A 26,827-nucleotide genomic window follows, 5' to 3' on the forward strand; every position below is an offset into this window, starting at 1 on the left:
GTATTGAAAACATTGACTACAAAAACATTGGCTACTAAAAGGCAGACTGCGTTGGCTAATCCACAACATTGGATAAGTGAATGTTGGATAAGTAAGACTCTACTGTATTTTAAAAATAACGGCAAGCCAGTCCAAAATGGAGAAAAGGGCAGGATAGAAATCAACACAATCACAACTATTTATCATGGGCAAGATTGGTGTTTTTATCACAAATATTTTTACTGTTAGGCCATTTACTGCATCAAGTTCATTAAGAAACTTCTCGGATCATCTGAAAATGCTTGTTCTTTTGCATACTCTTGAGTATGTAATTGTGATGTGTTTGTGACAGAGATCATCCATTTATATCTATGTCTTTCTCCTCAAAATGTAATGCATCTTTAAATACTGTATCTTAAGCCTGCCTTGTAAATTGGCAAGAAAGTGGTAAAAGACTGTCTTAGAGTTGCTCAGAAATATAGGCATGGGGAACATGGGACTCTTCAGAAACTGATAAACCCCTGCTTCCTTTATCCCTTATTATTGGCCATTCTGACAGAGACTGATGATAGTAATTAAAGTCCAGCAAAATCAGAAGAACTGAAGATTCCCAAACCCTGTTTTATAAGAAGCTTAAAACAGAAGGCAGGCATTAGCCTTGTGCAGTGGGAGTAAGTGGGGTCGACCCACATTCTTTGAAATTCAGGGGGGAAACTGCTTCTACTCACTTGATATTTCCGTTAAGCTCTTACCAAGTTTGGAGAAAACAGTATGGTTTATGAACACTCTCCTTTATATCAGTGACATCCATTCCACCACACCTTACTGATTTTAGAAAATGGTGATGTGTTATGGCTTTTCCCAGAAAAAACGACTTGAGCAAAAACGTATTATTGTATATAGTCAGGTACAAGTCAACATCATGTGTAAGTTGAGGACCAAAATTGTGGATTTTGATATGACCCTGTATTAAGTCGACGGCCATTCCATGGTGTGTGGGAAGTACCAGTGTTGCATGGGGGTCAGCTGCCCTGGTTTGCCACCATAATTTTCCTCTCCAGGCAACTCAAAGGGGCCAAAAAGTGGCACAGTGACAGAGAAAGTTCTTTTTTGGTGGACTAAGCTCTTTCCTTTCATCACGCCTCTCTGTGAAGGAGATGGTGCCTTTTTAAAAAATATGAGAGTTAAGATACATTAGTTACATAAGATACGTTAGTTACACTGATAGGCCAACCCAGTTTTTTTGGGTTCAATTTTTTAATTAAAAATTTGAGACTTATACAGCATATATGAGTACTTTTTTTGGGGGGGGGGCTTTGAAGTTTCGAAGGGCTTCTGTACATTTTCAGCTTACATTGATGCAGCCACGTTGTTTTGACTCTTATTTGTCAAACACAGTTTCGACATTGAGTGGGGGAATCTGAGTTATGGTGGAACATGTGGCCAAATCTACTCAATGTCATAAACACCAAGTATCAGAGCTTCCTTGGCATTCACAGGCATTGGATTGTGTGACCAATGTCGAAGGGGGGCCAGATCTCTGAGCAAGGAACAAGTAAAACTATAAACATTCTCAAATACGTTGGATTGACAAAGGATTTGCTTTGAGACCCTTCAAATCTGAGCTTTGGTTAGGATGGTGACTCTTGTTAACGATGCTGAGCAGAATGTTCTTTTAAAAACTAGCTTTGTATGAATATATAGTATTTTTTTTAATTTTCCACATATTATGGAATAGTATGAGTGCTCTCCTTATATTCCTGTATTCATCTTGCTGCTTCTTTCCTCTGTGGTCAAGTGCATGGGTCCCTTTGGGTTCTTGTGACTCCTCTGCATCCCTCCTGTGGTGATGCTGTCAAATTCCCTTCTCTCTACTCTTTTGCCATGGCAAGCAAAAAACAATTCTTTGACTGTTAACCCGCCTTTAACCGAAGATCCTTTAGTTTAAGACAATTCAGAATTTCTGTTTTTAATGTAGTTGTTTTAAAACTTCTGTATTATGCATTGTGTAACCTATATTTTGTATCTTTTGTATCTTGTTGTATTTTGTGTTCCATATTAAGAGAAAGGCATATTAAATAAATAGATGAGATGGTGTAGCCGTTTGAGCATTGGACTAAAACTCCAGAGACTGGAGTTTGAATCCCTGCTTGGCCATGAAAAATAGTTGCCAACTGCTGCATTTATTATGCTCCTGTGAGAGGCAGGATATGTCATGAACTATATATAGGATTTGTTTTTGTTGTGTGTCTTCAAGTTATTTCCAACCTAAGGCAACTTTATCATGGATTTTTTTGGCAAGAGTTATTCAAAGGGGGCTTGCCTTTTCATTCCTCTAAGGCTGAGAGTGTGTGACTTTCCCAAGGTCACCTTGTGGGCCTCCATGGCCAAGCAGGGATTTAGGTGGTCCTCTGCAGAGTGGTAGTACATGCTCAAACCATTACATCTTAGTGGTTCTCTCAGGGACTTGAGTCCAGGAAACCTGTGTAAATAAGTTTCACAGAGTACACCACTCAAATTTTAAAACGAAAATGTTTAACCAAGTCAAAATACAAACACGCACATTCTATCAATAACTCACTCTTGAAAGTAGAGGTCTCACCCTGAGAGTCTTTCCTTTTGCATTTAGAACTGGGGAAGGGGCTCTAAAGAAGTGTTTTCTTAACTTTGACCTTCCAGATGTTTTGGATTTAGTTTCCCAGGATTCCTGATTGTTGACCAAACTGTCTGGGGTTCCTAGGAGTTGAGGTCCAAAAGAGCCGAAAGGCCAAAGTTTGGGTCTGGGAACATCATCCCAAATTCAGTTGAATGGCTGCAAACAAATTGTTCTCTCAGCTTCAGATTTCATGCCTGTAAAACCGAATTAATAGTCATTAGGTCATTACAAGGAGAAACCCGGTTCCTGTAATGAAGCATCCCACATGCTACAAGTAACATGTAATCTATAGCAAAAATTTAGACAAGATTATTTGTTTGACCAGGAGCCTCCAGTGGCACAGTGTGTTAAAGCGCTGAGCTGCTGAATTTGTGGACCAAAAGATCGCAGGTTCGAATCCAGGGAGCAGAGTGAGCGCCCGCTGTTAGCCCCAGCTTCTGCCAACCTAGCAGTTTGAAACCATGCAAAATGTGAGTAGATCAATAGGTCTACTGGCGGGAAGGTAACGGTGCTTCATGCAGTCATGCTGGCCACATGACCTTGGAAGTATCTACGGACATCGCCCGCTCTCAGCTTAGAAATTGAGATGAGCACCAACCCCAACTGGACTAAATGTAAGGGGAAAACCCTTACCTTTACCTATTTGTTTGACCATTTTTTAATCTGAAACAACAAAATGATCAAATAATGATATTTTGGTAGTAGTAAAAACATTTATTTGCTGAATACTAGAAGCAAGTTCGGAGCACTTTCAGTATGTCTTGAGTTTGTGGGAATGTAGTGGATGTAATAAAGTCACCTTATACGAAGGTGTGATTGTGACTGTAGGTTTACAGTTTTATTGTTTTAATATCAAACCAGATGTGCATTGATGAAAGCAGATCTTAAATACTAAATTGTTGGTGATGAACACGATTTGACTTCTGGTTGATGTTCCCACTCTTGGTTCACCTCTTAATTAGATCCCAGGATACAATTGACAGCATAGGCTTTTTAAGACAGTGACACCTCAAAGTTATTTTTTTCCCCATGTTCTAGCTTTAAAATGTTGAAAGCTTTGTAAATTGTATGTGTGTATTGGTACCTTTAAGTCACCTGTCAACTTACAATGACCTCATGAATTTTATAGGATTTTCTTGGGCAAAAAATACTCAGAAGTGGTTTTGATAGTTCCTTCCTCTGAAATATAGCCTGCAGCACTGGCACTCTCCCATCCAGTTACTAACCACAGCTGATCCTTCTTAGCTTTCAAGATGAGATGGGATTTGGTATTTTAAATGTATCTAGGCTTTACTTTGTGTATTGTACCTCACCCAAAAGTTGTATGGAGGTTAAAGTGTGATCCATTTAAGCTTCAGTAGCACCCCTAAAATCGCCAAGGCACCAACCTTTTAACCTTGCAAATATATATATATATCTCATAATGTGTGTGTGTGTGTTTGTATGTGTGTATTGTGGTACTCTATCTCCTCGTATTCTCACATTAAGTCAGCTATAGTTGCATCATTCTTTCCTGAAATTAGATGCAGAAGCTTCCTAATTTAGAGCCGGCTCACTTTTAGTGTTAGATCTGGGTTTCATGCAGCTATTAAGTATAGCCTGGAAATGCATGCTGAGTTCCAGCTGTTCTGAAATCTATTTAATTATTGGGTCTAATACGTTTTGCTAATGGGTTGTAGTTGTATTCCATGCGTAAATAATTTTAAAATATGACTGTTATTCTCCCAATGTAAATACAATACATTGATCAATTTAAAGATGTGGGATTAAAATAAATAGAAAAGTAAAGCAAAATCTCACACAAAACACATAGACATCAGTAGAGCACATTGTATTAGTGTGTCCTGAATGCAGACTTAACTTTTGTTTTGGGTTTTCTGCTTCCTTTCACAAATCAAAAATGAAGTAACATTTGGAAACAAAGGGAACTCTGTAATGGCATATTCATGTAGCGATCCGAAACTTTACCTAAATTTTATTACAAGCTTGATAGCAGGTCACGTGTAAGCCCCATGCATGCTTTCTGTTTTTAAAAAACTTTTCTTTTTAAAGTTAGCAGTCATTATTCTTCCCCTACCCCACAGCTCAGATGTCGTATATTTTTTGAAAAATGATATTAACATTGCAATAAAGATCAAGTATCCTTTGTCTATAATTCTGAAATCCAAAATCCTCCAAAACCCAAAATTGTTCAGTAGGGTGGCTGAGATAGTGAGACCTTTGCTTTCTGGTGGTTCAATGTGGGCAAACTTTGTTGTTCGAACTTATTAAAAACATAGTACATAATTACCTTCAGTATATGTATATGAGTTATACATAAAACGTAAGTAAATATTGTGTTTAGACATGGTCTCTTCTCCATGATATCTCATTATGTACCTATAAGCAAATACTGGCATTCCCAAATCAAAAAATACAGAACACTTCTTGTCCAAAGCTTTTTGGATACGGGATACTTAACATGTACTTGTATTCTCTCAGCTAAAGCTACTCCATATTTTTCTATTCCTTACAAAATAGTGGAAGTACAAATAACTTTTCTCAGGCATATATTCACTAGATGAGTATGGAAAAAGGTACTCTGTCTCAGCTTTGGCAAGGTGAGAATAATCCTGGCTTGCCATGCAAGGCACAAACAGTATTTTATATAATTCTTAACAAGTTGAATAACTTGTGGCTCACCAGATGTTGTCACTGAGCTATAGTTCTCATATCCCCTAGCCAAAATAAGTGGACACTAAGAATGATGGGAGTTGCATTAGATGAAAATAGGGAAGTTGCCTATCGCTATCTGAGACAGCCAGTATAAAAGTAGTGGTAACCTTTTTATTCTGAATTTCAACAATAGCTTCCCACTTTTATCATGTGCTCTTGCTGCCATGTTCTGATCAGCTGCTAATATCAGGAAAAGTCTATTAGGATTAAAGTAGAAGTTGTTGATATTGGTGGAGCATGTTGGAATTTAAGACCCAATTGAAGACCCATGTCTTCCGCAGGCCTACCAGATCAATTTTAAGTTGTGAATTTTAATCTCCATTTCTCAGTGGATTTTACCTTGGATTTTAATTCTGTGTATCTTGTTGTATGTCTTTTAATAGTGTTTAATCTCTTGTTTTAATGATGATGTATCCTGCCTTGAGCTTAGGGAGAAATGGGTAATCAATTCATCATCATCATCATCATCGTTATTATTATTATTATTATTATTATTATTATTATTATTACAATGGTGTGCTTGGTATTTAGGAGGACAACATATTCATATTTGCCTAAAGATCATATCCTCATATTATAGGATTCCTAGTTGTTATCAAAACTAGAACAAACCCTAGCTAGCTTGTCGTGATAAAACAACTAAATATTTTCATAGAGAGCAGCAAGGGAGCTGCGATGGTGCAATGGGTTAAACACTGAACTGCTGACCTGAAGATTGGGTTGGTCACCTGAAGGTTTATTTATTTATTTATTTATTTATATACCACTCTTTTTCCCCAGGGGGACCCAGGTTGCTGGTTCGAATCCAGGAGATGGGGTGAGCTCCTGTCTGTCAGCTCTAGCTTGCAGGGACATGAGAGAAGCCTCTCAGCAGGATGGTAACACATCCGAGCGTCCCCTGGGCAACGTCTCTGTAGATGGCCAGTTCTCTCACATCAGAAGCAACTTGCATTATGTTCTCAAGTCACTTCTGACACGATAAAAATAGAGAGCAGCGAAATAGAGAAGTTGCACTCAATGTTGCCAACTGAACAATAAATATGATCCTGTGCTGTTGCTCTGTCTAAGAGCATCTTGATGGACAGAATTGAATAGGAAATAATTTCTTGCAAACTTTGACTGGGGAAGATCCTGTACTGTTTAAAAGCAAGTAAAAAGCAAAACAGAAGCTGGCAACTATAACATTAAAACCCCTGAAAACATACTCAGGTTGGTCATGCACAACCCGGGCTGTGGCGCAGGCGGGAGAGCAAGCCAGCTGCAATTAACTGCAATGAATCACTCTGACCATGAGTTGGTCATGAGTTCGAGGCCCCTTGGAGCCTATGTTTGTTTGTCTTTGTTCTATGTTAAAAGGCATTGAATGTTTGCCTATATGTGTAATGTGATTCGCCCTGAGTCCCCTTCGGGGTGAGAAGGGCGGAATATAAATGCTGTAAATAAATAAGTAAATAAATAAAAAACCAAACCCAAAATCAATTTAGAAAGTGATACCTCGCATTGTGTGTTTTGTGCATTTAGCATTTTGTGAATCAAAGCCACAAATGTTGATCAAAATATTTTTGTGAGAGAAATATCATAAATGACATAAGAGACCCAGTAAGGGCATCATCAGGTGTCTGGGGTGATTTTGAGTTGGAGGAGAATGAAGAACGCCTAGCCTGTCCTAATCTTGCAAAAGACAGAAGCAGGCCTTTGCAGAGTGAACTTTGGATCCCTTTCTGCTTTGCTGAAGAGAGCCACAGAGGTGGGTGGGATGTTCAAGGGAGGCTTAAAGCAGACGGAAAAGAAAGCTGCAGATGTTTAGATACTGCTGCTCTCAAAACATTTAATAATCATTGCTTTGCAGAAACAGGGAGGGGATCACAAAGGCCTTCAAGTTCTTGCTTGGTTAGTTTGCGAAAGGCAGCAGGGACTATTCAGGGCCAAAGGAGTGAGATTGGGGGGAGGGAAGGAGCCGCCACTCCCTTCCCTGGAAACAGCTCCTTTAGTGGGCTGCCTGAAGATTTATGATGGAGATGGAGGAGGAGTAAAGGTGGATTTTGCTTAGTACCGCTGCTGTAGCTCTTCCTTCTGCTTGTTGTGCTTGCAGTTCGGAGGTGTGTTTTTTCCCCCTTGCGGGTGTGGTTTTTCACAGCTCTGAAAACTTTCACTCCTAGTTTGTCATGTGTGCACCTCTGCCTTCGTCTTGTTTCTTTGTCCTTAGCCCACTCACACTGTTGGAGAGGATCAAACTTCCGTGTAAAGAGGTTTTGTGTCCCCGTGCTTCTGATAGGAAGAAATGGAGCAGGAAAAAGGATGTGATGAAGCAGGGGGAGGAGGCTCAGCTTCACAACACGAAGGCTGACCCCCCTTTTCTGTATTAAATTTTAGATTGACGTTTCCCCAAAGTTGGGGAGCCTGTTCTATAGGAAGAGCACCCTCAAATTACATCTGTTTTTAGTTGTTTGCTTTCCTTTTTTTGTGAACGATGTCTGCAAAGTGTAGAGTATTTCTAGTCTACCTCTCTCTGTGTGGCTTTGCTAGGAAAGGGAGAAATGGAACTTGATTTAGCTCTTTTGGAATTGTGATAATAAAATGGAATCCTTGTAGTAATGCAGTTACCATAAATTAGAATTGCCCAGAACCAATAGCATTGAGAATTGTGTTTGGGGTTCCAGGACCAAACTATTTGATAATGAATAAAGCATAGATATGTTTTACCTTGTCTAAATGCCCTAAAGCGGGGTTCCCAACCTTTAGTCTTCTAAGTGTTTTGGACTCCTAATTCCCAGAAGTCCCAGCTAGGTCAGCCAACTGTCAGGAATTATAGGAGCTGAAGTCCCAAACACCCGGAGGGCCAAAAGGTTGGGAACAGCTGCCTTAAAAGCATCAGATTCTAACTGATCATGGAAGTTAAGCAGGGTCAGGCCTTGATAGGGCCAGTGGTATGCACGAGTGTAGTTCTGGGACCCACCACAGATACAGATAAGCTGACGATCATGCCTTAGATGGCAAGGATCTAAAGGTTCACTGTTCAATATACATGTGTTCGTATTACTGTCATATACTAATATGAGACACAGAAGCTGGGAGTTGAGAGCCCAGATCTTTCAGTTCTAGTAGGACCACTGTACTTGGATGAGAAACTACCAAAGAATATCAGGTGCTATGAAGACTACATGTCAGAGGAAGGAACTGGGAAAACTCCTTCCGAGTATTGCTTGCATAAGAAACCCCTATGAAATTCATAGGGTTGCCATAAGTCAACAGGTGACATGAATTGCACACATCCATTTGTACATTCCTTTCAGAATTTCTTGTGATGGAGAGTCCTGATCCTTTCAGTTGTTGAATTTTATCAGTTCCAAGCAAGCATAACAAAACTGAGAGTGTCTTTTGTTCTTTTTCAGATGGGCACACATGTTCTTGTGGTATATGTTATTCATATTGTTTGATTGCTTTGGTCCCATCATAGATGAAAAGTGGGGTAGTTTAAACACACATATACACCATTCATGTATTGTATTTTATTTGTTTGTACATGCAGCATTGAATATTGCCATATTGTAAGCTGCTCTGAGTCCCCTTCGGGGTAAGAGAGAGTGGGATATAAATATAGTAAATAATAATATTTAGATTTACTTTGCAGAGTTTGCCTCCCCCATCAGACCATAGCTTACTTTATGTGCACGTTTCAAGTGAAGAGTGATTTCAGGTTTACTTGGTACGCAACAAAAACCCAGTAGTTCAATGTTTTATTCCTTTGTTCGTCCTGAAAGGCAATAGGTATTTGCCAGTGGGTTCTGAATGCTGAAATTTGTGACTGGAGACCTGAGAAGCTCCCCAATTGAGTTGAACTGTACCTTCAATCAGGCCATCCCAGCCATAATCAGTGATAGGGGATGATGGGAATTATAATCTGATGATAATGTCATGGCTGTGCCATATCAATTCCTAAGAAAAATTATTTTTTGTTTTCACTGCGTATCATTCCTTCCGGTAGGTTAACCATGCGGATGGGAATAAAGTAGTGTCTTTCCTTAATAAGACTTTTATAGGATTTGTGCATCTCTGACATTCTTGCTTTCTCTAAGGGGGTTAGAGGAATGCTACAATACTGTAATAGCTTATTTTAGTATCATCAGTACCATTTATGTAATGGATGTCTCCATTTTGTAAAACAAAATGTTCTGAAATTAGAAACGTGATTGGAGATATCTGCTGTATATGTATATCCATGTTGTGGGCATAGCTTTGCATAAATCATGGATTTTGTCAGCAGAATACAGCATCTTTGAAACGGAGCCAAGCCCTTCATAAGATGGCTGCAAGTGGTGTGTACTTTTATATCCATTTGTTTTAAAAAAATATCTAGAACTATAGACTGCAATCTTAAGTAGAGTTATCTGGTGAGAAATAGTCTAGCCCTCAAATCAATGTGTAAAATAAAGATGCAAATTTGTGTGTCTACCTATTTGCTTTTTAAGGTTGCTTTGGAAAGATGAGCTCAGCGGTTTGCCTTCTGCATGAAGCAATTTAAAGTAATTGTTAGATTAACTGAGTGCTGAAGTTTGCCACCTACTTGGGAAACTGGCTTGACGCTCTCTCAGGATTGTCTGCCTGTGGTTTGTAGCCAAAGATTCACTCTTTGAGAAAGTCTCACTTCTAGTGCTGAACAATTTTTTGACTCACTGAATGAATGCAATATGTTAACACTCCTGTAAGCCCCAGAATTGCTTGGCTGCCCCTTGCCCTGCCTGCTTCATACTGGCTTGAAAAGGTACCATTGTTTGTTCTGCAAACACTGGGCAATGTTTGTTTCCAAGGTGACTGCGGCTCTTTTGCTGCTTTGTAAAGAAGGGGGGAAAGTTGGTTTAAACACCTGAGAGCATCTTACTTCAAGTTATTTCCCCTCTTCCATGCTGTTTCAGAAAGTTCTGAAAGTTTTAATTCATATGCGCAAGCAACAATTCCGAACTAAAAGCAGAAGAGGTGATGTATATGTTGTCTTTGTCATATTTTGATGATTTTTATAAGACATACATATGTCATGGATTCTAGTGGGAAGCCCACATTTAAATCCCCCTGGGCCATGGAAGCCTATTGGATGATCTGGGACAAATCCACTCTCTCAGGAAATGGTAAACTTCTGTATGAATTTTGCCAGGAAAAACTCATGATAGGGTTGCCATAACTCAGCGTTAACTTCAAAGCATGTGACAACCACAGATTTGAAGCTTACTGGCCTTTTTCTTTAATGTTCCTCTGGACTGGTATAACTGATCTGTAGAAAAGCATGTTGTATCAGTTATATTTAAGCCACTTGCAAGAAAATAGCAAAAATAAGTATCCTGTAGAAAACTACATGCTGTTTTCTTAACTATTGGCAGTTGATGCTCTAAGGAAGCCCAGCTAGAAAAAAAATGGAAAGTACCGAGCCATAAGGAATGCCATCATTCTCAATCTTGGTATTCAGTTTACATTTTTGTAATAGCAATTATACTAACAACATGGAAGAGTTGTATTTTATGATGTCCGCTAGCTTAAGTGCAAAATTTAGGGAAATTGTGTTTTTTGGATTACAAGTCCCAGATTCCACAGCCCACTGACTGTTTAGAGCAGTGGTTCCCAACCTTTTTTTTGACCAGGGCCCACTTTGACCAGGGACCACTCTCCAACATTAGTACCAAAAGGGTTACAAATCAGTTTTTGATCAACTTTAGATTCAGTTTGGTTATTTGAGGTGCCGATTCAGAAAATTGCATTGGCTAGACCACATCAGCTCTAGCTTCTGATACAGAACATGTATCATCCAGTAATCGCCATCTGCTCACCCACAGAAAAACATATTAATAATCTAGAGCTGATGTGGTCTATCCCAGTCATTAATTAATCAGCCCCAGAGGGTTTTTAATAATCTATCCCGTTTTTATTACAATTTTACCATTTATGTGTTTTAAATGCAATGTTTTATCCTGTATTTTTGTTTTAATTGATATATTGTATTACTGTTTTATCTTTTATAGTGTGATTTGTATTATGATGTTTATGTTTTGTTCTATGTTGTTTGGGCCTCTGCCCCATGTAAGCTGCCCCAAGTCCCCACGGGGAGATGGTGGCGGGGTATAAATAAAGTTTTATTATATTATTATTATTATCCCATGCAATGGTCAGCTCTACAGAAATGAGCAGAAATAAAATAATTAAAATAAATAAAGAGGAAGGGGATTTGTGGATTGGATTTTTGTTCTCATGGCCCACTGCTGGGCCACGGCCCATAGGTTAAGAGCCGCTGGTTTAGAGAGTTGTAGTCCACAAAAGTACGCATTTCAGTCTCCGCTTAACTACCCTTTTGTTCTAAGTGTTGTGCATCAGGGAACCTATTGCACAAAAAAATGAGGGTTTCACATATATGCCTGCTGACAATGATTGTTTGCTTATTTATGTATACACCATGACCTTGACTTTATCTCATTTATGTAGGAAGCAAGTACAATGGATACTGTACTTTAAAAAGCATTTTGTGAAAGTTGCTGTGTTACAGGTAGACTAGGAATTCTTGCTTTTTTATGCTTGTCTGTGATGCTTTTCTTTTCCTTACCCATACTTCCTAGTCTCCTTTCCGTTAGTAATAGATGAATTTATTTAAAATGACTTGCTAGGAAAAAGTACTAATGATAGCAACTTTTAAAAAAGAAATAGTTCTAGATGCTGTAAGCAGAACTTTGTCTTTCTTTTCCTTCCCTCCACCCCGAAATCAGGCTTAGCACAGTTCATGCGCAGGTTTCAGTAAACATTAACCACTTTTATCAGGGCTCACAGTGTGTTGAATGGTTAGCAAAGAGAATGTGCTGAAAGACACCGACAAAACGAACAAGTCCAAGGTCAAAAGGATGGAATACTTCATTTTGTTTTTTGTTTTAAATAAGCAAATAAACGGAGGGGAAAGCAAGCTACACCGTGCGTGTTTTCACTCTCATTTCGCCCAAATTCCATATGGTGGCTTCAAAATGAGAGAGTTGACTTAGCCCTGAAACAACCTCAAAGAGAGATTTGATGAATGCAGTTATGTTGAGTCATGCAACAAGTGTCTTGGTTTGGACTGACTATTTGAAATATTTCTGCATTTGAAAGGTGCTTCTAAAGTGTCTGAGTGCATGATGCATCTGCTTATAGCTTGATTGAAAAGCTGGAAATGCTAGTTCCTTGTTCTGTGTGCAAAAAGATTTACAATTAGCATCTCTCTCCCGGGATTGCAGAGACTTGGGGCAAGCATGTCAAGAATTGATCTCTTTCCAATCTCAGAGGAAAGCTCATGTTTGAGGACAGCAAACAGACCTGCTGGTCACTTTGTTCCTCTCCGAGCATGTTCTGTAGCCTTGCTACTCTTGCGTCATATTACTGCTGGCGACATTAAAGTGATCAGCACAGACCTGCAGAGTTCTGGCTGGAACTCCACTTAGGAAGTTGTGCATTTGTTCATTCTCATTCGTTGGGGTTTGCATGCCTTTGTTCGCTTTCTTTCTGGTTGATTTACGTTCTGAAGTTATGTGGGAAATGTCTAGTGTGTTTGTTGTATAAATCAAGCAGTTGTGAGTAAGATGAAATGCGTGGCATAAGAATAGAAAAAGGCATATGGAACACAATTGAGTTCTACCAGTCGTAACCAATACTAAATTTGTCTTTCCCTCCCCACCTCCTCTCTCAAACACACACCTTCTACCTTTGGCCTTCCCTACAGCATCAACCTCATCGATTGCTCTCATAAGCTAGGAGAATTGTAGATGGAAAGGCTGATAGGATGCTTTTGCCCCAGTGCTTGCGTGGCAGTGTGCATTGGCACACGATGCCTTCTTTGTACCATCTTTTGGGTTTTTTCTTTGGATGAAAAAATTGTATCCCTTTTAACCCTTTAAGGTATGAACTATCTGTAAGAATAACTTGTGAAATATTGGGGAACATCTTGCTTATTCGGTCACTCCTTTGCACACATTGCACACACAGGCATGCATGTGATTGGCGATTTAAAAATAGACTCGGTGCAGGGAAATTAGAGGCGCCTCCACCTCAGAAATACTAGCTGCCTCACTTGATAAGCATCTTGCCTACCCTTGAGTCTTTAGCAACCCAGTTCTCTGTCATCTGGGTGCATGTTATATTCTGCCAGATTCTGACTTTTCTCTTTTGATAGTGATACGAATTAGGGAAAGAGCACCAAATAGTCCCTAAAGGCAAACTTTAAGTATAATAATAATAATAATAATAATGATGATGCTGCAGACTGTGCAAGGAAGCTGACGAAACCATTGATCATATCCTCAGTTGCTGTAAGAAAATCACACAGACAGACTACAAACAGAGGCACAACTATGTGGCCCAAATGATTCATTGGAACTTATGCCTCAAGTACCAGCTCCCAGCAGTAAAGAACTGGTGGGATCACAAACCTGCAAAAGTATTAGAGAATGAGCACACAAAGATACTGTGGGACTTCCGAATCCAGACTGACAAAGTTCTGGAACACAACACACCAGACATCACAGTTGTGGAAAAGAAAAAGGTTTGGATCATTGATGTTGCCATCCCAGGTGACAGTCGCATTGACGAAAAACAACAGGAAAAACTCAGCCGCTATCAGGACCTCAATATTGAACTTCAAAGACTCTGGCAGAAACCAGTGCAGGTGGTCCCAGTGGTGATGGGTACATTGGGTGCTGTGCCAAAAGATCTCAGCCAGCATTTGGAAACAATAGACATTGACAAAATTACGATCTGCCAACTGCAAAAGGCCACCCTACTGGGATCTGTACGCATCATCTGAAAATACATCACACAGTCCTAGACACTTGGGAAGTGTTCGACTTGTGATTTTGTGATACAAAATCCAGCATATCTATCTTGTTTGCTGTGTCATAATAATAAAATATTTTATTTTTCTATTCCGCCTCCCATTTCCCCCGAAGGGACTTGGGGCGGCTAACATGGGGCCAAACATCACCACTAATGGATAAAATGGGGAACGATCAGATCAAAAAGTATGCATTACCTTACGCTGTAAAATATTGCCAGAACAAGGCTTTAACATAGTGTGCTCTATCCAAAACAGTGTGCATGGTCTTTTTTTGCGTGTGCAATTGACTGAACACCATTTAATCCAACAAGAATGCTCTTTAAAATGCTTTGAAAAGTTTTTAATTGTTTTTGGTAATGACTGTGCTAGCCTGCACTCCCTTAAGAAAGAATCCAGGCTGTGGAGGGAGGAAATACAGATGCTCGTGTGGTTTTAAGATGTCTAAAGTTTCTGGTACACGGCGCAGCTCTCTTTCTCCAGTGATGGATGACAACTTCTGCAGCAACAGTGCACTGCTGTCAGTCATTGGGTGCGGGAGTAGAGCCGAACAGCTGGGTGGAGCATCATGATTGGTCCAGCAATGCCACATGGGGGAGGGAGGAGGTAAGCCTCGGCAAGCTACGGTTGGCTAGTTTTCCTTGCTTGTACTTTGGCCTGCATCTTCATGCCTGTAGCTTTGGAAGAGAAGAGAAAGGGAGTGGAGAGAGATTACACTGAAAGGCAGGCAGCCTTTGGAGAGATGGGTGGCGGTGCAGTGAAAAATACAAATGCCTCCAGCTTCAGATCCTTAAATACCAATGTACAGTTCACATGTTAACTTTTGAAGCAAGTAAAAGGAAATAAAAAAGTTATAATATGACTCAGCAAAATCTTTTAGATTTTAGTACAACATGGAAATGTATTTAGGAATACCAGAATCCCCAGGCACTGATCCTGCTGACTTTGGGATGCTAGGAGTTGCAGTTCAGAAAAGTAATTATGAAAGTTTAGGAATCCAATTGTTTTGCTGGTGCTTTTTTCATTCAAAGATATTTTTCAGAATAAACACACAAGTAAAAATATGAATTACATTGTAGAATCATAGAATAGTAGAGTTGGAAGAGACCTCATGGGCCATCCAGTCCAACCCCCTGCTAAGGAGCAGGAAATCGCATTCAAAGCATCCCCGACAGATGGCCATCCAGCCTCTGCTTAATGGCCATCTGTCGGGGGTGCTTTGAAAGCGATTTCCTGCTACTTGGCTGGGGGTTGGACTGGATGGCCCATGAGGTCTCTTCCAACTCTACTATTCTATGATTCTACAATGTAATTCATATTTTGTGGTGGTTACTATGGCAGATGTACATTATTGTGATGGAGTTAAGGTAAAGGTTTCCCCTGATAAGTCCAGTCGTGTCCGACTCTGGGGGTTGGTGCTCATCGCCATTTCTAAGCCGGAGAGCCGGCGTTGTCTGTAGACACCTCAAAGGTCATGTGGCCGGCATGACTGCATGGAGGGCTGTTACCATTCCACCAGAGAGGTACCTATTAATCTACTCACATTTGCATGTTTTCGAACTGCTAGGTTGGCAGAAGCTGGAGCTAACAGCAGGCGCTCACTCTGCTCCCTGGATTCAAACCCGCGACCTTTCGGTCTGCAAGTTTAGCAGCTCAGTGCTTTAACACACTGTGCCACCGGGAACCCACATATATAATACATAGTTAGTGAAACAATGTCAGCCATTGAAATCCACAAGCATGCGGACAGTTTCAACAGAAAGGAGGAAACTATGAAAATGAACAAAATCTGGCTGCCAGTATTAAAAAACTAAAACCAGGATAAAGAACAACACTCAGAAAACACAGGAATCAGGCCAGCTAACATTTCCCAACAAAGAATTCCCCCATGCAAGAAGCAGCCAGGCTTTGAAGCTGCGAGGCTATTCAGTGCTAATTATGGTGACCAATTGCACCATTCACACTTGCCTCAAGTAGACAAAGAGTTTTTTCTCCCACCCTGGACCTACCACAGATATATAAAGCCCACTTGCCTAGTTTCCAACATACCTTACAACCTCTGGGGATGCCTGACATAGATGTGGGTGAAACATCAGGAGAGAATGCTTCTGGAACATGGGTATACAGCACAGAAAACTCACAGCAACTCAGTGAAACAATGGTTACAAAATTCAGTTTTAAAACAATATGAACTGCTGACTGGTAAATACATTGATTATCTGTCACAAGAATTAATTTCAGGACATTAAGCCAATTATAGCAGTGGTTCCCAACCTTTTTTTGACCAGGGCCCACGTTGATCAGGGATCACTTGAACAGGGACTACTTTGACCAGGGATCATTCTCCAACATTAGTACCAAAAGGGTTATAAATCTGTTTTTGGTCAACTTTAGATTTGGTTTGGTTACTTTGGTGCTGATTCAGAAAATTACATTGGATAGACTTCATCAGCTCTAGTTCCTGATACAGAACATATGCCATCCAATAGTCGCCATCTGCTCACCCACAAAAACCATATTTAGTAATCTAGAGCTGATGTGATCTATCCAATGCAATAGTCAGCTCTGTGGAAAAGAGCGGAAATAAAATTAATAAAATAAAGAATTGAAGAAGGAGGTTCATGGATCGGATTTTCGTCCTTGTAGCACTCTGCTGGGCAGCGGCCCAAAGATTGAGAACTACTGAATTATAGGTTTGATATGATAGGATGATCATAAAAAATTACTTAGGAGTCCTCTACCATGCAAGAGGAGCAAGTGTAATAGGATCCCTGTCTTTCCGCGTTTCTTAAATTTGTTATATTATACATTTACCATTGGTGCACGCAGTTGAGAGCGTAAAAGAAACAAGAGTGACCACACTTTAGTCAAAATAAACACAAGCTTATCATATTAACCCCTAAGTTTAATGAGTTGTCAAAGTGTCCAGACTCATTTTTCCACCTTCTGTTAATAAAACTGTCAAAGCAGTCCTCAAAGAGAAGCAACAGGTCCTCTTGTCACATAGGTTTGTGTGCCTGTAGTATGTGTCCCACATCTTGGGGAATTGGTGGGGAAAGTTTTTAATATCTCTGGCAGCTTTATACTGGTAGTAAGAGGCACTACAGAGCTTCAAAATCATAAATTTAAAGACAGGGAAAGAGAAGGTTTTGTTACAGTGCAGTATACATTTCACTGTAGTGCATTTCAGATGAGCTTGCTTCCTGGTTTTACTTGTGTATTTACAGTGAAATTTGGCTTCCACCTGGCTGTCTTTTTTCTTTTTCTCAATTGTGTTGGAAACTAAACGGACTTCATTGCAGATTGTGGGAGCTGAGAGAACTGGTCAGATGGTTTATGGTGAACCCTAACAATGTAATGTGCTCTTATTTTTTTTTAATGGATAGGTTCATCTGGGTCATGCATATTAATTGTTCCTGCCTGTTAAATTTGTGTGGTTGTGGTTTATAGGTAAGATACTACCATCCTCCTTGTTTGCTGGCAATCGTAACAGTGAATGTGTAGCAGGAAAACTGACTGATGAAATGAATAGTTTTAAGAGCTCAAAATCTTGCATGCTTTTGTGACATTTGGGCTGGTCTCAATAAAGGTATTGCCCAACTGTGGATTTTGGCATTAGGTCAGTATCTATTCAACTTTGATTTGTCCCATCTTTAATGTTTACGCCTAGCACAACTTTTGTTTAAAAAAAATATTCTTGGAGGACTTTCCTGTGCTTCCCTTATCACTAAAAAGTAGAATTCTTACTGGTCTTTGCTTGCTGTGTAGCCTGTAAAACTATACCATGGGCCATGAAGTTCCCGAGAAGCTCTATAGAACAGAAGAGAGCAATATGATGGAGAAAACAGTACATTGGTATTTTTTATCAGATGGGTGAGGTGATTCATTAACTGGTGGATTTACTTCCCTTGTGGTGATACCTGGGGAAATAACCACATCTAAATATTCTCCTTATGTTGAAAGGAAATAAAGACATGGTTAGTAAGCAAAAAGGTATGAACAACCTATTAGAGTGTCATGCAAATAAATTGTGATCCCCATACATACAGAGGATGTGAACTTATGGGAAATTAACAACTTTCACTGGAGATTGCAGGAGCCCCTGATGGCACAATGAGTTAAATTCATGTGCTCGCAGGACTGCTGACTGAAATGTTGGCGGTTCAAATCTGGGAAGTGGGGTGAGCTCCCATCTGTCAGCTCCAGCTTCCCATGCGGTGACATGAGAGAAGCTTCCCACACAGTGGTAAAACATCTGGGTGTCCCCTGGGCAACGTTCTTGCAGACGGCCAATTCTCTCCCACCAGAAGCAACTTGCAGTTTCTCAAGTTGCTCCTGACACATATACAAAACCCTGGAGATTGCCATACACTGAGGATGTCTGCCATAGATGTGGGTGAAACGTCAGGAGACAATACTTCTGGAACATGGCCATCCAGCCTGGAAAACATAAAACAACTCTGTGATCCTGGCCATGAAAGCCTTCGACAACACATTGAACACTCTATCTGCTCTTTCATACTCCTGTTGACTTGTTTGATGGCTTACCATGTTGGATAAAATTGTGGGTTTCAAAACTCAGCTCCCTTTGAACCTGTTGTATGGTGGTTGAAATATACTGCAGATGATGTATAAACTCAACAGTATACATCAGATGATGTAATCTGAGACTGCACGGAGCTCCATTGCCTTCCTGCCAGAGCAGTACCTATTGATCTCACATTTGCATGGTTTTGAACTGCTAGGTTGGCAGAAGCTGGGGCTAACAGCGGGCGCTCACCCTAGTCCCCAGATTCGATCCGCCGATCTTTCAGACAGTTCAGCAGCTCAGTGGTTTAACCCCCTGCACCATTGGAGGTTCCTGCTAAAAGAGATAGAGTAGGCCTATGACTCTAACACTGTCATCTTTTTAATCCAACATGATGTTTAACTTCTTTTCCTGGTGAAAAAGCCAGTAAAGCTTTAAAAGGTTGTATGATGTATTTTCTGCATTTTGGTCATCCAGTAAAGTTCTTTGTGGATTTTTAAAAAAATGTCTTAATAGATGTGTGTGATACAGGGCTTACAGAATGGCCACATTATCATGTACGTAGCACATAGTTTACCAGTGGGTTGCATGGAAAGAGATTCCTTAATCAACAACGTCCATTATGCCGAACACCCCCTTGTTTAATAGCTCCAACTCTTAAAACATTTATAAGGGATTGTCTACAGTGACATTTAGTTTATACCAGATGTTTCCTTTTCAGCGCAAATGTGGAGGAGGCATAGCTAATAATATAGTAGACATGGAATTAGCTGGTTTATTTGGCTGACCAAGATGTAGTCTCAGTTCTGAAATACTTGTTTCGAAATGCTTATTTGCAATTTATAAAGCACAAAATAACACTTTTCACCCTTTTTCTTTTTTTCATTTAGCCCCTCCCCAATCCCAGTCCCCCCTCCAATTTTCAATTGTATAGTCTATTATGCTGTGTAATTTGCCTTTGGGCCACATTTCCTACATTGCCAGCTAAGGCAGAAATGGGTGAAAATACTCAACAGTAGTTCTTATTCATTTTGTGTGTCTGGGGTGTGTGGGTTTTTTAAAATTGATATTTCTTTTGCATATAACATTTTCTGCAGCTGAAGCATCCTTCTCTCTACCCCCTTCCCCATGGTCTAATTTTTTTAACACTCCCTCAGAAAAGCTTCAGCAACAGATTGTTTCAGTTGCAGAGCTTAAAGCCCCCAGAACAGAGGCTCTTCCAGTCTTTATGAATGCCCTGTTTGTTGCTGGGAGCACAACTGTTCAATATAACTAGCCACATCCCACACTGCTTGGGACCAGTTTGGCCTGCCGGAGGTCTTTGCACAAACCAGATTTTTGTATCAAGCAACACTATTTTTGCCTTTGACAGCTGGCTCTCTTATCCTTAGTGGGATTTTCTTCAATCCATAAAAAGTACCTATATTTATTTTTCAGAGGCATAATTAACCAAAATGAAAAAAAAAGATGTGCCATAAAGGAAAGAAACCTCCATTGGCTGCCACTTGTTGCATTTGGTGTATTTTAAATATGGATACCCAGGAGTGATTCACTTGCAGTTGTGGAAGTCGCTCTGTGAGACACATTGATTGATACGAAGCACCTGCTAAGCCAACAAGGTTGACTTCGCTATATTTCAATCTCAGTGGCTTGGCTGTCACTGTAGATATTGGAACATTTGCAAAGGAGGCCAGAGGATTAATACTGCTGCTCTGTTCACTTCAGAATCTTACTGCCCTGCCCATCCTGTTTTCACAAATCAAGGAGAGTACCAATGGGGCAATAAAGTATTTGAACCCACTGATGTTTTGATTTATGATAATTTTAAATTGCAAAGACCCCTTTCCTCTGACTTGTTGCTCAGCAAAATGTTGGGACAGAGGGAAATTTTAAAATAGAATCAGTTGACTTTGTTGATGTGCATAAAAATGGGCATTTGAATATACAGTACCCAGAGTCTTTAAATGAGATCTTCTTGTATTGATGACCACATGAAAATGACACTTTGTTCACCTCCTTGTGACTTGGCATTAGGTCCATGGTTGCACTTGAGCAGAGATTTCCAAACATTTCATGTCGGTGGCATACTTTTTAGACGCACATCATTTGGCGACATGTTTACTTGCAAACTTATACCAATCACTTATAAAATATAGAACGTACATATAAATTGTAATACAAAATATGTATGGGGACACAACATAGCTCATGAAAAACTTCCATTTAGATTTTTTAAAAAACATTATATATATATATATATATATATATATATATATATATATATAGTTTATATTTTTCATATGTGGCACAGTGGGTTAAACTGTTAAGCTGCAGAACTTGCTGACCGGAAGTTCAGTGGTTCAAATCCGTGGGATGGGGTGATCTCCCACCGTTAGCCCCAGCTTCTGCCAGCCTAGCGGTTCAAAAACATGCAAATGTGAGTAGATCAATAGGTACCACTTTGGTCGGAATGTAACGGCACTCCATATAATCATGCTGGCCACGTGACCTAGGAGGCATCTAAGGACAACGCCGGCTCTTCGACTTAGAAATGGAGATGAGCACCAACCCCAAGAGTCGGACTTAATGTCAAGGGGAAACCTTTACCTTTTTACCATCATTGTTTATTTCACATAGACTCAGAGGTTTCTCCTTAGATTTGTGCAACACTCCGATATTCTGCAGCCGACGCACTAACGTGTAGCAACACACAGTTTGGAAAGTTCTGCACTAAGGTCCTGAATGTTCTATGAATGTCTTGCTTTCTGCTCTGCACAGAGAGAGCAAAGTCATGGAAAGCATACCTTTTACCTTGGTACCAAGTCTATAAGTTTCAGAACCATCTGTCTGAATGCACAATTTGGTGGTTTCCGTGGTGTTGCTGGTTGTTTCCTTGAGTTAGTGATAAAATGGCAGGTGGTGTCCTTCCCAGCAGCCTGGTGTATTTTTGTTCTGCATTTTCCATACTGCAAGAAGAAAGTGATAGAGTCTACAAGCATTTTCTCCCCCACAGGAATGATAGCAGAAGTCCCCGTTGCTTGGAAATGCATGGTTTTGTTTCTCTTTCCTTTTCTTAACTGTGTCTATCTTAACTACTGAGTTAGTTAGGAGCACATGTGAAAACACCTACTACCCTGTTTCCCCTAAAATAAGACATCCCCAAAAAATAAGACCTAGTAGAAGTTTTGCTGGTTTGCTAAATATAAGGCCTCCCCCAAAAGTAAGACCTAGCAAAGTTTTTGTTTGGAAGCATGCCCACCAAACAGCACACCAGAGCATGCAGGATCGGTAAATGTACGTACTATAGAGTGTTGTACATGGAAATAATGGTATTAACAAGAAATTCTTGATAGGATTCACAGTTTGTCTGGTTATGCTGGCTTGTGATGACAACTACTGTACAGTATATAATGTTCTTTTTTTTTGTTCAACAATAAATGTGAATTCTTCTTCATGGAAAAATAAGACATCCCCTGAAAATAAGACCTAGAGCATCTTTGGGAGCAAAAATTAATATAAGACACTGTCTTATTTTCGGGGAAACACGGTAACAGCATCAAACTGTCTTTCTTACATTTCATTGCATATATGAATTATCATCACTAGCATGTGTTCTAGGTTTTCAAAGGCTTGTTGTATGTTTTCTGGGCTGTATGGCCATGTTCCAGAAGTATTCTCTCCTGACATTTTACCCACATTATATGGCAGGCATCCTCAGAGGTTGTGAGGTATGGAGAAACTAAGCAAGGAAGGTTTATATTTTTATTTTGGTTTTCAAACTTTGGCCCACCAGATGTTTTGAATTTCCATTCTTGGAATCTCTGAGCATTGACCAAGATGTCTGAGGCTTCTGGGAGTTGAAAACATTTGTAGGACCAAATGTTATGAACGTCTGTTGTAGAACAGTCTGTATATATAATAGCCTTTCCATGGCTAACAATAGTCTGAAATACTAATCCTGTCTTCATCTTCTCCTTAACCTTCTCTTCTGTTAATTTAGTTTAGATTTTAAAGGGGGAATTATCTGATTTCTTTTGATGGTTATATCTTATCTTAAGACAATGCGATAGTAGACTATTGTTATTGGGACTCTGAATGTATTGTGCCTCCTAACAACATCTTGGAGTCAATGTGTTAGCCCTTCAGCGAAACTCTGGGTGTGTGTGGGATGTGGGTTGAAACATCTAGTTCATCTATTTTCCTGCTTGAAGTGAAAAGGCTAAAGGAAACATTGCTTAAAATATAACACCACCTATTCGTTCCTGACATTTACATTCCTAAGCAAAACACTGTCTTGTAGAGATAGTCTCAGAGATCGTCTTCTTTTGGGCACCATTTTGTGCTGATCTCAGAATCACACTTTTTCTTTTCCAAGTGAAATTGCCTGGAAAGGAAAAATCAATGTGCTCCATTTGGGGAGCTTCAATCAACATCTCTCTATCTGTCTATCTGTCTGTCTAGCTAGCTATCTTATCTGTGTTTTTTGTTCTCTGTTTCTTTTCTTTTTACTCCTATTAATTAGGGAGAGGAAACTTTTATTTAGAACTGTAAAACACTTCGTAACTGACAAACATTACATGGACTTACTGTGACTAAGGATTTTTTCCCCCTAGTAATGGAAGAGAAATCTGCCAAGCAGCATTGCATGCCCAGAAAAAAGAACCGCGCCTGCTTCCTGCTCTCATGGGGTGTGCATCAAGCACATCATATTTACATAGAAGCTGTGACTTGCCAAGTTGAAAGTACGGCCCATAAAGGATACAGATGTATTTGCCTAACCATCCTGAATCCTGTCTTGCCTTGCTGGGCTAGAAGACAAGTTGCTGATCTGGCTTGGTCCCTCTTAGTGCGGTTCAACTCAAAATAATTTTGCTAGTGGTTATTGATCCAGTCCTTGGTAGGATTTACCAGGATATTGAAACTTATTTCAGTTGAAATGCCACAAATCATTATGAAACAGTTGGGAAGCAAATGATTCGTGAATATTTTGAGTTTTGCTTAAAACTGCTTCAGTGATTGGCTGTTTGAGAACAAATATGTCCATAAAGCATAGGGCTTAAAACATTTCCCAAAGAACTCTTTTCTTCCTCCTGGTTAAAAAGTATAAACGAAGAAAAAGAAATTATTTATTTATTTATGATTTATACCCTGCTTTCTTTCTCCACAAAGGAGACTCAGAGTGGCTCATAAGGGACTAATTATCCCTTTGGAGAATCCCTGCACATCTGTCAGGATGTTCTTTTGCAGCAGAGATTAAATTTTATTGTTGGTCTGCAACTTCCAGTATTTATCATAATCGGTTCATCTAGCTAGGACTGTTCGGAGTTACAGTCCAACGTCATCTGGAAGGGTGCATAACCCATATTACAGAACTTGTATCGCTGATGGTTCTGAGCTGCACTATGTTTCATATGTGGTGCTGGTATCTGGAATATAGCACATTATTTTGGCACTAGGCCCCATCTTGGTGGATTTTGCAACCTTCTATCTGTTTTCAGATTTTAAATCAAATCACGTTTTATTGATTAGCCCATCGGCCATATCAAAACATTTAACACATAGACATACATACAACATACAACATACAACCCGCGGTAAAAAAAGAAGTTAAAATAAACAAGCTGTTAACAAGACCCCGTTCAGGTCAAATATCTGCATCACCTGCACTGTTTACCCCAATTGATTCCAGATATGCAATTCTCAGTTGTGTGGCTTTGAATAGGAAAAGGGCTGTTTTGTGTGTTATTTTAGGATTCTGGCCGGCCAACAAAAATGAAATTTTAATATGTGGGTCCCAGTGTGTTTTGTGAATAATGTATTTTAATGTATTTAGCCCAGTAGTTCCCAACCTTTTTTTGACCAGGGACCACTTTGACCAAGCACCACTTGACCAGGAACCACTTTGACCAGGGACCACTTTGACCAGGCACCACGCTCCAACATTAGTACTCAAAGGGTTATGAATCAGTTTTTGGTCAACTTTAGATTCGGTTTGTTTATTTGGGGTGCTGATTCAGAAAGGAATGGAAATAAAATAAGTAAAAATAAATAAATAAATAAAATAAAGAGGAAGGAGCTTCGTGGACCGGATTTTCGTTCTCCAGCCCACAGGTTGGGAACCACCAATCTAGACTAATGCCCATTTTTGAGATCCAAATTATTTTGTCCTAAGCTTCTCTAAAGGAAATTTAAGGTGTATTGTAGTGAAACATAGTTCAATTCACCAGATTTTACTTTCTACCTCCTCCTCCTTTTATATTCTCTTTTAAGCCTTTTCCCTGCCATAATTGTTAACTGCTTGAAGGCTACTTAACCATCACAATATCTGCTAATGTTAGGGCTACAAATCTTTTGTATTAAATAGGCGAACCCCTAATTTTCAGGTTGTTGATTGCCTGCCTTGATATGTATCCAAGTATTGCATGCTTTTAACATAGGAGGTGAATTTTTATATGTTTATGTGTATGTATGAGATGAGAGAAAGAATGAGAATTATGTTTTAATAGAAGACATGTTGAATAATAAACAATCTTCCAAACTTTGTTTTCTTATTGTGGAGAGAGAGGCACCAAAAAGTGTTCAGAAACAGCTGTGAAAGTTGAACCGATGTTCCAACAATGCAGAATATACTGAAGTGTCTTAATAAATGTTTTGTCTGTTGGACTTTAGAGGTCCTTCTTTCAAGTGTTACTTTTCCAGAGTCCTGTGTTGTGTTAAAAAGGGAAGGAGAGGGGAGTGGGAAAGGGCTCCGGCTTTCTTGCCAAGAAAGAAACGGGGAAGAAAAAACACAGTTAAACGGTACATACCACAAAACAGGTTAGGCAGGACTCTAAATCCAGTTATAAGTCTGCTCTCCATGCTCTAAGGCATCTCCAGTAAACCTTCGTTTCTCCACCTCTTTAGACAACCTTCTTCTTCCTGCTCCCTCCCCTTTTGCTTCTTGGCTCGGTTATGAAATCATCTTACAAAGGCTCTCTCTCTCTGTTGGCACATGGCTGGGCCGAACGCTATAGTGTGCTTTGCTGCTCCCAGCTGTTCCTTCCGCGAATGGATGGTCAGTGCACTTGTCTGTACTCGTCAACCTTTGGAACAGGCAGCATTCTTTGCTGTGTGCTTTCATGCCCTCTGTTGGGGTTGCCATCTGAATGGGCAGAGGGAACAAGTAGCAGCAGTCCTAATACTTCTGCATACAGCCGCTTGTTATTTCCTACAGTTCAGTAAAGCAACCTGCCTTCCAAGAACCCTCAGTTTGCATACATCCACATACATACATGTGAAGAATCAGTGAGTGCTCAGCTGTGGAAGCAGGATTCAGCAACAAGCCCAGGAATCCTCCCATATATATTCGTGTCTAAGTCCAGAAATTATAGTAAAAAAAAATCAACCCAAAATAACTGGGTTGACTTATCAATGGGTCAAATTGAATACTGTCCCTTAACTCTTATTTTTTCAAAAAGAAACATTCCCTTCTTTGAGTACAGTAGTGAAGACAAGAGCTTAGTCTGTACAGGGGGAACCTAAAAGAAGTACCGATCTCCACTACTCTCTACCATGGTTCTATTTCTGGCCTTTTAAAATAACTGGATGGGAAGATGGTAGCAGCGGCCAGAGATGGCTGGCTTCCTGGGCATCAGTGGTGTTTTCTTCTCTCTGTGGAAGGACTCCCAACTTATCTTCTGATCATATCACAAACCACAATTTTGGCTTCCAAACCTGACGTCAACTTATACAGTGTTCCCTCACTACTTCGCGGTTCACTTTTCGCGGATTCGCTGTTTTGTGGTTTTTCAATAAACTCTAAAAGACTATTATAAATCATAACAATTATAATTTACAGCTTAAGGAAGGGAGGAAGGAGAAGCCGAAGGGAGAGAAAAGGAGCCTAAGTGGCAACGGGAGGAGAAAGAGGCGATTTATCAACACACGATTGGTTGATAAAGACTTAAAATAGTGTATAACTACTAAGATAATGTATAAATATTAAAATAAATATTGTGTCCCTAATTTGTGAATTTTCACTTATTGTGGGTGGTCCTGGAACCTAACCCCAGTGATAAGTGAGGGAACACTGTACATTAATGTATACAGTAAGTGGAACTTTTTTGCACACTGCTGTCTT

General features: G+C 39.8%; 1 protein-coding gene and 1 long non-coding RNA gene across 7 annotated transcripts in view; one reads left to right on the forward strand and one right to left on the reverse strand.

Moving 5' to 3' along the window:
• rreb1 (ras responsive element binding protein 1) overlaps window positions 1–26,827 on the forward strand; it is a 183,533-nt gene that overhangs the window by 35,100 nt on the left and 121,606 nt on the right. The gene's annotated exons all lie outside the window — the stretch shown is intronic.
• Window positions 14,509–25,815, reverse strand: LOC134298226 (uncharacterized). Its single transcript, XR_010005187.1, has 2 exons — window positions 25,515–25,815; window positions 14,509–14,857 (listed from the first exon to the last, which is right to left on the reverse strand). It is a non-coding gene; the product is annotated as an uncharacterized LOC134298226 (long non-coding RNA).

The sequence above is a fragment of the Anolis carolinensis genome, chromosome 4 (assembly GCF_035594765.1).
Source record: "Anolis carolinensis isolate JA03-04 chromosome 4, rAnoCar3.1.pri, whole genome shotgun sequence".
In the NCBI taxonomy this organism is placed as follows: Eukaryota; Metazoa; Chordata; class Lepidosauria; order Squamata; family Dactyloidae; genus Anolis; species Anolis carolinensis.